Source organism: Schistocerca gregaria, chromosome 7 (assembly GCF_023897955.1).
Source record: "Schistocerca gregaria isolate iqSchGreg1 chromosome 7, iqSchGreg1.2, whole genome shotgun sequence".
In the NCBI taxonomy this organism is placed as follows: domain Eukaryota; kingdom Metazoa; phylum Arthropoda; class Insecta; order Orthoptera; family Acrididae; genus Schistocerca; species Schistocerca gregaria.
The window spans coordinates 213,438,279-213,449,546 of NC_064926.1; positions in this window are offsets into that span (position 1 = coordinate 213,438,279).

The following is an 11,268-nucleotide window of genomic DNA, read 5'->3' on the forward strand; positions in this document are numbered from 1 at the left end:
TGCCAAATTTCACCACACAGATCTACAGAATACGTTCGTCGTACGACCCATTTTGATTTCTGCGGTTACTTTACGCGGTGTCGCTTGTCTGTTAGCACTGCCAATTCTAGGTAGACGCCACTGCTCTTGGTAGCTAGATGAAGGCCGTCCAGTTTGAAAGGTAATTCCACAAATATGGTGTTCTTGGCACACTCTTAACACTGTAGACTTCAAAATATCCAGTTACCTAACTACACTCCTGGAAATGGAACAAAGAACACATTGACACCGGTGTGTCAGACCCACCATACTTGGTCCGGACACTGCGAGAGGGCTGTACAAGCAATGATCACACACACGGCACAGCGGACACACCAGGAACCGCGGTGTTGGCCGTCGAATGGCGCTAGCTGCGCAGCATTTGTGCACCGCCGCCGTCAGTGTCAGCCAGTTTGCCGTGGCATACGGAGCTCCATCGCAGTCTTTAACACTGGTAGCATGCCGCGACAGCGTGGACGTGAACCGTATGTGCAGTTGACGGACTTTGAGCGAGGGCGTATAGTGGGCATGCGGGAGGCCGGGTGGACGTACCGCAGAATTGCTCAACACGTGGGACGTGAGGTCTCCACAGTACATCGATGTTGTCGCCAGTGGTCGGCGGAAGGTGCACGTGCCCGTCGACCTGGGACCGGACCGCAGCGAAGCACGGATGCACGCCAAGACCGTAGGATCCTACGCAGTGCCGTAGGGGACCGCACCGCCACTTCCCAGCAAATTAGGGACACTGTTGCTCCTGGGGTATCGGCGAGGACCATTCGCAACCATCTCCATGAAGCTGGGCTACGGTCCCGCACACCGTTAGGCCGTCTTCCGCTCAGGCCCCAACATCGTGCAGCCCACCTCCAGTGGTGTTGCGACAGGCGTGAATAGAGGGACGAATGGAGACGTGTCGTCTTCAGCGATGAGAGTCGCTTCTGCCTTGGTGCCAATGATGGTCGTATGCGTGTTTGGCGCCGTGCAGGTGAGCGCCACAATCAGGGCTGCATACGACCGAGGCACACAGGGCCAACACCCGGCATCATGGTGTGGGGAGCGATCTCCTACACTGGCCGTACACCTCTGGTGATCGTCGAGGGGACACTGAATAGTGCACAGTACATCCAAATCGTCATCGAACCCATCGTTCTACCATTCCTAGACCGGCAACGGAACTTGCTGTTCCAACAGGACAATGCACGTCCGCATGTATCCCGTGCCACCCAACGTTCTCTAGAAGGTGTAAGTCAACCACCCTGGCCAGCAAGATCTCCCGATCTGTCCCCCATAGAGCATGTTTGGGACTGGATGAAACGTCGTCTCACGCGGTCTGCACGTCCAGCACGAACGCTGGTCCAACTGAGGCGCCAGGTGGAAATGACATGGCAAGTCGTTCCACAGGACTACATCCAGCATCTCTACGATCGTCTTCATGGGAGAATAGCAGCCTGCATTGCTGCGAAAGGTGGATATACACTGTACTAGTGCCGACATTGTGCATGCTCTGTTGCCTGTGTCTATGTGCCTGTGGTTCTGTCAGTGTGATCATGTGTTGTATCTGACCCCAGCAATGTGTCAATAAAGTTTCCCCTTCCTGGGACAATGAATTCACGGTGTTCTTATTTCAATTTCCAGGAGTGTATTTCCGAAATGAAATGTCCCGTGCTTCTAGATCCAACTACCATTCCACGTTCAGAGTCTGTTAATTCCTACCGTGAGGCCATAATCACGCCGGCCTCCTCTTCACATGAACGACCAGAGAACAATGACATCTCTGCCAACGGACTGCCCCCTTACACCTTGTGTACGCGTTGCTACCGCCCTCTGTATTATGTGCACATCGCTATCCCATGCCTTTCGTCAGTTCATTGTGTTTTGTCCAGGGACTTGTTCTGCAGTTTGGCCGCTGATACTCAAGGTAACAAACAACTTTTAAGTGCGAGAGCATTTGTCAAGGAAGGAGACGCCATTTCCTTTTCAAAAGCAAAGCACTTTTCCACACAAATGCTATAAGTCACACAGATCTAAAGGCTGTAAATTCAACTATATAGTTAGGGATTACAATTACAAATAACCTAAATTGGAACGATCACATAGACAGTGTTGTGGGTAGAGCCAACCAAAGGCTGAGATTCGTTGGCAGAACACTTAGAAGTTGCCACTGATCTACTAAAGAGACTGCTTACACCACGCTTGTCCGCCCTATTCTGCAGTATTGCTGTGCCGTCTGGGATCCGCATCAGATGGGACTGACGGATAACACCGAAAAAGTACAAAGAAAGGCATCTCGTTTTGTATTATCGTGAAATAGGAGAGAGAGTTTCATAGACATGATACGCGAATTGTAGTGTCAATCATTAAAACAAAGGCATTTCTCGTTGCGACGGGATTTGCTCATGAAATTTCAATCACCAGTTTTCTCCTCCGATTGCGAAAACATTCTGTGACTACGCAACTACATTGGGAGAAATGATCATCGCGATAAAATAAGAGAAATTACCTCTCGCACAAAAAAATTAACAACTCGTTCTTCCCGCGTGGCCTTCGAGAGTGGAACATTATCACGTAGATGTAGATGTAGATGTAGAAACACTTAACATACGGAAGAACTAAAGGCAACATTTTCCACCTGGAGTATATTAATATAAACTTCTTCTTTGTTCCACTTCCGGCTTCGATATTTTATGTTATCTTCAAGTGTTTGGATGCATAAATGAGAACACTTCACTGTCGCAACGAAACGAGAACACAATTGTTGTGTGAGGATGTCGAAAACAACAAAAAGCTCAGTGTTACTATTAGCTTCGTGCTTAAGTTCGTAGCATTTTTGTTTTGCGTATTGATATTAAAGTTACTATGGGTTGCTTTATTGATTTTAATTTTTTATTTTCAGTTCAACGAATTGTCCGCCGTGGACACTAGAAACTGGAGTGCCAAATGGAGAAATCGGAACATTTTAGACATATTCTTCTGTTTGAGTTCAGTAGAGCGGTGATAGCAGTGGAGGCAGCCAGAAACATTTGGGCCGTGTGTGGTGATAATGCCATCGGAAAGCACAGGACAAGAAAATGGTTTTACCGTTTTAAGGACTATCGTTTTGACATTAGTGGCTGCCCACGTTGAGAAGACATTCCGGGCTTAATGAAGATCGTTTACACACATTAGTCCACAATGATCCACATCAGTGTACTAGAACTGACAGATGTGATGAAGTGCATTCATTCCGTCATTGTGTGGCATTTGCATGCAATGGTGGAGGTTCAAAAATCAGGTGTATGGGTACCGAATTCTCTAAGTCAAAGTCAATATAATCCGCGGGTGGCCATACTTGCATCTCTGCTTACTTGCCATCAGTTGTCTGGTGAACAACACCGACCGGAAGAAGGGATCGGTTGGTAGGACATGTTATGAGGCATCAAGGGATCACCAACTTAGTATTGGAGGGCAGCGTGGAGGGTAAAAAACGTAGAGGGAGACCAAGAGATGAATACACTAAGCAGATTCAGAAGGATGTAGGTTGCAGTAGGTACTGGGAGATGAAGAAGCTTGCACAGGATCGAGTATCATGGGGAGCTGCATCAAACCAGTCTCAGGACTGAAGACCACAACAACAATAACCTACCTGCCCGATTAAGGGATCTGACATTCCACGCTCCGACCCGTAGAACGCCAGTTTCCTTTCTCCTGATAACGACCTCCTCCTTTGTAGTCCCCGTCCGGAGATCCGAATGGGGGACTGTTTTACCTCCGGAATACTTTACCCAAGAGGACGCCATCATCATTTAACCATACAGTAGAGCTGCATGCCCTCGGGAAAAATTACGGCTGTAGTTTCCCCTTGCTTTCAGCTGTTCGCAGTACCAGCACAGCAAGGCCGTTTTGGTTATGTTACAAGGCCAGATCAGTCAATCATCCAGACCGTTGCCCTTGCAACTACAACTACTGAAAAGGCTGCTGCCCCTCTTCAGGAACCACATGTTTGTCTGGCCTCTCATCAGATACCCCTCCGTTGTGGTTGCAGCTACGGTACGGCTATCTGTATCGCTGAGGCACTCAAGCCTTCCTAGCAACGGTAAGGTCCAAGCATCATGGGGGGGGGGGGGGTATTTATACTAACATAAGGAAAAGAAAGGAATGGGTTTAGCAAACATGGGTTTAGAAAACATCGTTCCTGTGAAACACGACTACCTCTTTATTCACATGAAGTGCTGAGTGCTATTGACAAGGGATTTCAGATCGATATTCAGTATTTCTGGATTTCCGGAAGGCTTTTGACACTGTTCCACACAAGCGGCTCGTATTGAAACTGCGTGCTTATTGATTACCGTCTTAGTTATGTGACTGAATTCGTGATTTCCTGTCAAACAGATCACACAGTTCGAAGTAACTGACGGAAAGTCACCGAGTAAAACAGAAGTGATTTCTTCCGTTCCCCAAGGTAGTGTTATAGGCCCTTTACTGTTCCTTACTTTTTAAACGACTTGGGAGACAATCTGAGCAGCCGTCTTGGGTTGTTTGAAGATGACGCTGTCGTTTATCAACTAATAAAGTCATCAGAAGATCAAAACAAACGGCAAAACGATTTAGAAATAATATCTGAATGGTGCGAAAAGTGGCAGTTGACCCTGAATAACGAAAATTGTGAGGTCATCCACATGAGTGCTAACAGGAACTCGTTAAACTTTGGTTACACCATAAATCTGTCTAATCTAAAAGCCATAAATTCAACTAAATATCTTGGTATTACAATTACGAACAACTTAAAGTGGAAAGAAGACATAGAAAATGTTGTGAGGAAGACTAACCAAAGACGGCGTCTAACTGGCAGGACACGTAGAAAATGTAGCAGATCTACTAAGGAGACTGCCTACACTACGCTTGTCCACCCTCTTTTAGAATACTGCTGCACGGTGTGGGATCCTTACAAGATAGGACTGACGGAGTACATCGAAAAACTTCAAAGAAAGGCAGCACGTTTTGTATCACCGCGAAATATGGGAGAGAGAGTCACAGAAATGACACAGGATTTGGGCTGCAAATCGTTAAAAGAAAGGTGTATTTCGTTGGGAGGGAATCCTCTCACCAACTTTCTTCTGCGAATGCGAAAATATTTTGCTGACACCGACCTACATAGGAAGGAACTATCACCACGATGAAGTAAGGGAAATCAGAGCTCGTACGGAAAGAAACAGGTGTTCATTCTTTCCTCGCGCTATACGAGATTGGAATAACAGAAAATTGTGAAGGTGGTTCGATGAACCCTCTGCCAGGCACTTAAATGTGATTTGCAGAGTATCCATGTAGATATAGATGTAGATGTAGATCTCGCGCTCTTGGATTTTCACCTTTCCCGCTCTCTATCGAACGACCTTGAAAGAAATTCCTTGTTTGGTTGATATTTCTGATATCTGACTGTGCAAACGTCTTTAATTTACATTATTATCATGATTTCGACCATGAGTCATTATCGAGTACAACAATGTTGGGTACATTTAGACTTTGATTATATGAAGTAATTGTCACCATTTATTGGACTGGCTGTCCCAGTATGTAGATAAGTACAAAATCACAGAGACATATATGGCAGACAGGTAACAAACATGTTTTCCAACCATAAGGCAATGCAAAGGAGCTTACGCAGAGCGAGTTAAAGTCTGATGTTTCCGAGCTGCAGCCAAGTCACGCCTCACAACATTCATCGACTTCTTGGGACTGCGCGATCCTCAGTCTTATGTTCTTTAGATATATTCAGAAAGACTCGACCATTTTGTAGGCTTTTATGGTTGGAAAACATTTTTGCTACCTGTCTGACATACATTTCTGTCAGTTTGTACTAATCTACATGCTGGGACACCCAGTTCAGTAGGTCTTGATGATTACTTCACTTTAAAAAATATAATTATCGTTGTACTTGATAATGACTTAAGGCCGAAATAATGATAGTAATATAAAATAAAAGAGCTTGTGCAGGGAAATGGCGGAAACATCATTCAAACATAACCAAAAGTATTTCCGTTTAAAGATGTGGACGTAAATTAAAGGAAATACAGGATGTTCCAAAAACAGAGGGCATAATTTCAGGTGTTTGTTTCCCATGTGTAGTCAATAGAAAGGTTCATTACAAAAAAATGGTTCAAATGGCTCTGAGCACTATGGGACTTAACATCTGTGGTCATCAGTCCCTTAGAACTTAGAACTGCTTAAACCTAACTAAGCTAAGGACATCAGACACATGCTTGCCCGAGGCAGGATTCGAACCTGCGACCGTAGCAGTCGCGCGGTTCCGGACTGAGCGCCTAGAAACGCTAGACCACCGCGGCCGGCGATTCATTACACCATCCACCCACAGATAGCTGGTTTTCGAGCTATCGCCTTCAAAACAATGACACTGAGGGGAACGTTTTCATTTCCTCAAGCAGCTTCCAACGCAGTGGTTAGACACTGGACTCGCAGTCGAGAGGACGACGGTTCAATCCCGCGTCCGGTCGTCCTGATTTAGGTTTTCCGTGATTTCCCTAAATCACTCCAGGCAAATGCCGGGATGGTTCCTCTGAAAGGGCACGGCCGACTTCCTTCCCTAATCCGACGAGACCGACGACCACGTTGTCTGGTCTCCTTCCCCAGGCAACCAAACCAAACCAGCTCCCAACACATAAGGTGTTCAAAATATCCATCTCCTGTTGCAATAGAGGGCTCACATCGACGCCTGATGGCCTTACGATTACGACCCAGATTCCCTGAGTATTACGTATTTCCTCACAAACTGCGGCTACTTGATTCTCAAGTGCTTCTACGTCTGGCACTTGAGACGAACAAACAAGTGATTTTAAATTGACCGACAAGTAAAAGTCGATAGGGTTCGAATCAGGTGGGCATGGAGACTAAACAACTGAGCCACAAGTCAGCTTGTTGACGAATGATTAGTGAAGTGTCTTGAAAAACGTTAGGCACAGCGTTTTCCAGATTGTTTGTATTCGTCTGCCCCATACGTCTGTTTACAAATATATGTGGTAGAGAGAACCGATCACCAGCGATACAGGCCACCATATTGAGGGAGAACCACACTTAGTAATGAAATGGAACGTGAAACACAACCCTCGTTGCATCCATCACCTTGGAATTATCCGTCAAGTTAAGATCTTCTGTCACGGCAAGTACCAACAGGAACAAAAATGTTCTAGACAATATCTCTGCTTTAACTCAGAAATCAGAAATCTTGGAACATATGTTTTAACAAACATTTTTTACTGTTTACATATGAGGAATACAGAACCGAAATTATCCTTTTATTTTTGAAGCACATTGTGTAGTTATCTAGCAGGAGGTCCCACTTGTGTGTATTTGGCAAACATGTTGTGCTCTGTTCATTTTGATTTACAAATCGCACTGCTCTTTATGATGTCATTGATAGAATCGAACATGTTGTTGTTGTTGTCTTCAGTCCTGAGACTGGTTTGATGCAGCTCTCCATGCTACTCTATCCTGTGCAAGATGCTTCATCTCCCAGTACCTACTGCAACCTACATCCTTCTGAATCTGCTTAGTGTATTCATCTCTTGGTCTCCCTCTACGATTTTTACCCTCCACGCTGCCCTCCAATGCTAAATTTGTGATCCCTTGATGCCTCAAAACATGTCCTACCAACCGATCCCTTCTTCTAGTCAAGTTGTGCCACAAACTTCTCTTCTCCCCAATCCTATTCAATACCTCCTCATTAGTTACGTGATCTACCCATCTAATCTTCAGCATTCTTCTGTAGCACCACATTTCGAAAGCTTCTATTCTCTTCTTGTCCAAACTAGTTATTGTCCATGTTTCACTTCCATACATGGCTACACTCCAAACAAATACTTTCATAAACGACTTCCTGATACATAAATCTATATTCGATGTTAACATATTCCTCTTCTTGAGAAACGCTTTCCTTGCCATTGCCAGTCTACATTTTATATCCTCTCTACTTCATCAGTTATTTTACTTCCTAAATAGCAAAACTCCTTTACTACTTCAAGTGTCTCATTTCCTAATCTAATTCCCCCAGCATCACCCGATTTAATTTGACTACATTCCATTATCCTCGTTTTGCTTTTGTTGAAGTTCATCTTATATCCTCTTTTCAAGACACTGTCCATTCCGTTCAACTGCTCTTCCAAGTCCTTTGCCGTCTCTGACAGAATTACAATGTCATCGGCGAACCTCAAAGTTTTTATTTGTTCTCCACGAATTTTAATACCTACTCCAAATTTTTCTTTTGTTTCCTTTACTGCTTGCTCAATATACAGATTGAATAACATCGGGGAGAGGCTACAACCCTGTCTCACTCCTTTCCCAACCACTGCTTCCCTTTCATGCCCCTCGACTCTTATGACTGCCATCTGGTTTCTGTACAAATTGTAAATAGCCTTTCGCTCCCTGTATTTTAACCCTGCCACCTTCAGAATTTGAAAGAGAGTATTCCAATCAACATTGACAAAAGCTTTCACTAAGTCTACAAATGCTAGAAACGTAGGTTTGCCTTTTCTTAATCTTTCTTCTAAGATAAGTCGTAAGGTCAGTATTGCCTCACGTGTTCCAGCATTTCGACGGAATCCAAACTGATCCTCCCCGAGGTCCGCATCTACCAGTTTTTCCATTCGTCTGTAAAGAATTCGCGTTAGTATTTTGCAGCCGTGGCTTATTAAACTGATAGTTCTTTAATTTTCACATCTGTCAGCACCTGCTTTCTTTGTGATTGGAATTATTATATTCTTCTTGAAGTCTGAGGGTATTTCACCTGTCTCATACATCTTGCTAACCAGGTGGTAGAGTTTTGTCATGACTGGCTCTCCCAAGGCCGTCAGTAGTTCTAATGGAATGTTGTCTACACCGGGGGCCTTGTTTCGACTCAGGTCTTTCAGTGCTGTGTCAAACTCTTCACGCAGTATCTTACCTCCCATTTCGTCTTCATCTACATCCTCTTCCATTTCCATAATATTGTCCTCAAGTACATCGCCCTTGTATAAACCTTCTATATACTCCTTCCAGCTTTCGGCATTCCCTTCTTTGCTTAGAACTGGATTGCCATCTGAGCTCTTGATATTCATGCACGTGGTTCTCTTCTCTCCAAAGGTCTCTTTAATTTTCCTGTAGGCAGTATCTATCTTACCCCTAGTGAGATAAGCTTCTACATCCTTACATTTGTCCTCTAGCCATCCCTGCTTAGCCATTTTGCACTTCCTGTCGATCTCATTTTTGAGATGTTTGTATTCCTTTTTGCCTGCTTCATTTACTGCATTTTTATATTTTCTCCTTTCATCAATTAAATTCAATATTTCTTCTGTTACCCAAGGATTTCTAGCAACCCTCGTCTTTTTACCTACTTTATCCTCTGCTGCCTTCACTACTTCATCCCTCAGAGCTACCCATTCTTCTTCAACTGTGTTTCTTTCCCCCATTGGTGCCAATTGTTCCCTTATGCTCTCCTTGAAACTCTGTACAACCTCTGGTTCTTTCAGCTTATCCAGATCCCATGTCCTTAAATTCCCACCTTTTTGCAGCTTCTTCAGTTTTAAGCTACAGGTCATAACCAATAGATTGTGGTCAGAGTCTACATCTGCCACTGGAAATGTCCTACAATTTAAAACCTGGTTCCTAAATCTCTGTCTTACCATTACCACTACCTGAATAATTTCTTTTATCTCATCATACATTTCATTAATTTCTTCATCATCTGCAGAGCTAGTTGGCATATAAACTTGTACTACTGTCGTAGGCATGGGCTTTGTGTCTATCTTGGCCACAATAATGCGTTCACTATGCTGTTTGTAGTAGCTTACCCACATTCCTATTTTCCTATTCATTATTAAACCTACTCCTGCATTACCCCTATTTGATTTTGTATTTATAACCCTGTATTCACCTTACCAAAAGTCTTGTTCCTCCTGCCACCGAATTTCACTAATTCCCTCTATATCTAACTTTAACCTATCCATTTCCCTTTTTAAATTTTCTAACCTACCTGCCCGATTAAGGGATCTGACATTCCACGCTCCGATCCGTAGAACGCCAGTTTTCTTTCTCCTGATAACGACGTCCTCCTGAGTAGTCCCCGCCCGGAGATCCGAATGGGGGACTATTTTACCTCCGGAATATTTTATCCAAGATGACGTCATCATCATTTAATCATACAGTAAAGCTGCATATCCTCGGGATAAATTACGGCTGTAGTTTCCCCTTGCTTTCAGCCGTTCGCAGTACCAGCACAGCTAGGCCGTTTTGGTTAATGTTGCAAGGCCAGATCAGTCAATCATCCAGACTGTTGCCCCTGCAACTACTGAAAAGGCTGCTGCCCCTCTTCAGGAACCACATGTTTGTCTGGCCTCTCAACAGATACCCCTCCGTTGTGGTTGAACCTACGGTACGGCCATCTGTATCGCTGAGGCACGCAAGCCTCCCCACCAACGGCAAGGTCCATGGTTCATGGGGGGGAATCGAACATAAGGTGGCGAAAATAAGCAAAGATATGACGCTGATCAGGGAATAAAATTGAAAACTGACTAATCGTTTCAGAAGTCTACGTTTATTTATCCATACACCTAAACAAATGTTTTTACTAATTTTTTTATTAAGTTTTTAAATTAAAGAAGTTTGCACAGTTCTTTAAATTAACAGTACCTTTTTTCTGCGTTATGATTTTGATTAAATAAATCCTATATGTTGCCCCAAGCTGCACTTAAGTTACCTGTTAAATCCCTATGAAAATTCGTCTAGTAGTTTTGAAGATGAAAGTGTTGAAACAAACAAACAGACAGACAGATACGATGGTTTTACTGTTTTATTATTACTATAGTAGAACAGATGGATCACAGGTTTGTTTTGGATGGGTACCCATTCTACTGTAGCCTGCACGAAATATATAAACAGTTTCATGGTTACAGTACTCATTGGTTATCAAAAGATTAATACACCTTCAATCACCGTACCGTTATATATTGGAAAAATTATAATCGACAAGGAAATAAACGAAGTGGAAGGAACTACTATTTGAAGTTTCGGAAGTTCAGCGTCTATCACAGCACGTAATCAGGAACACTTAATAATATGAGCTGCTTCAGTGTACCTCTTACGATAAAAACCATGGTGGCCGAAATATCCCGAAACATTTCATAGTCTACAAACTGTTATAGAGAATTGCTGTCAGAATCAAAAGCCAGCGGCAATACAACAAACCGAGAGGGAAACTTCAGCAGAAATTAGTGTAGCGTGGTAATGTCG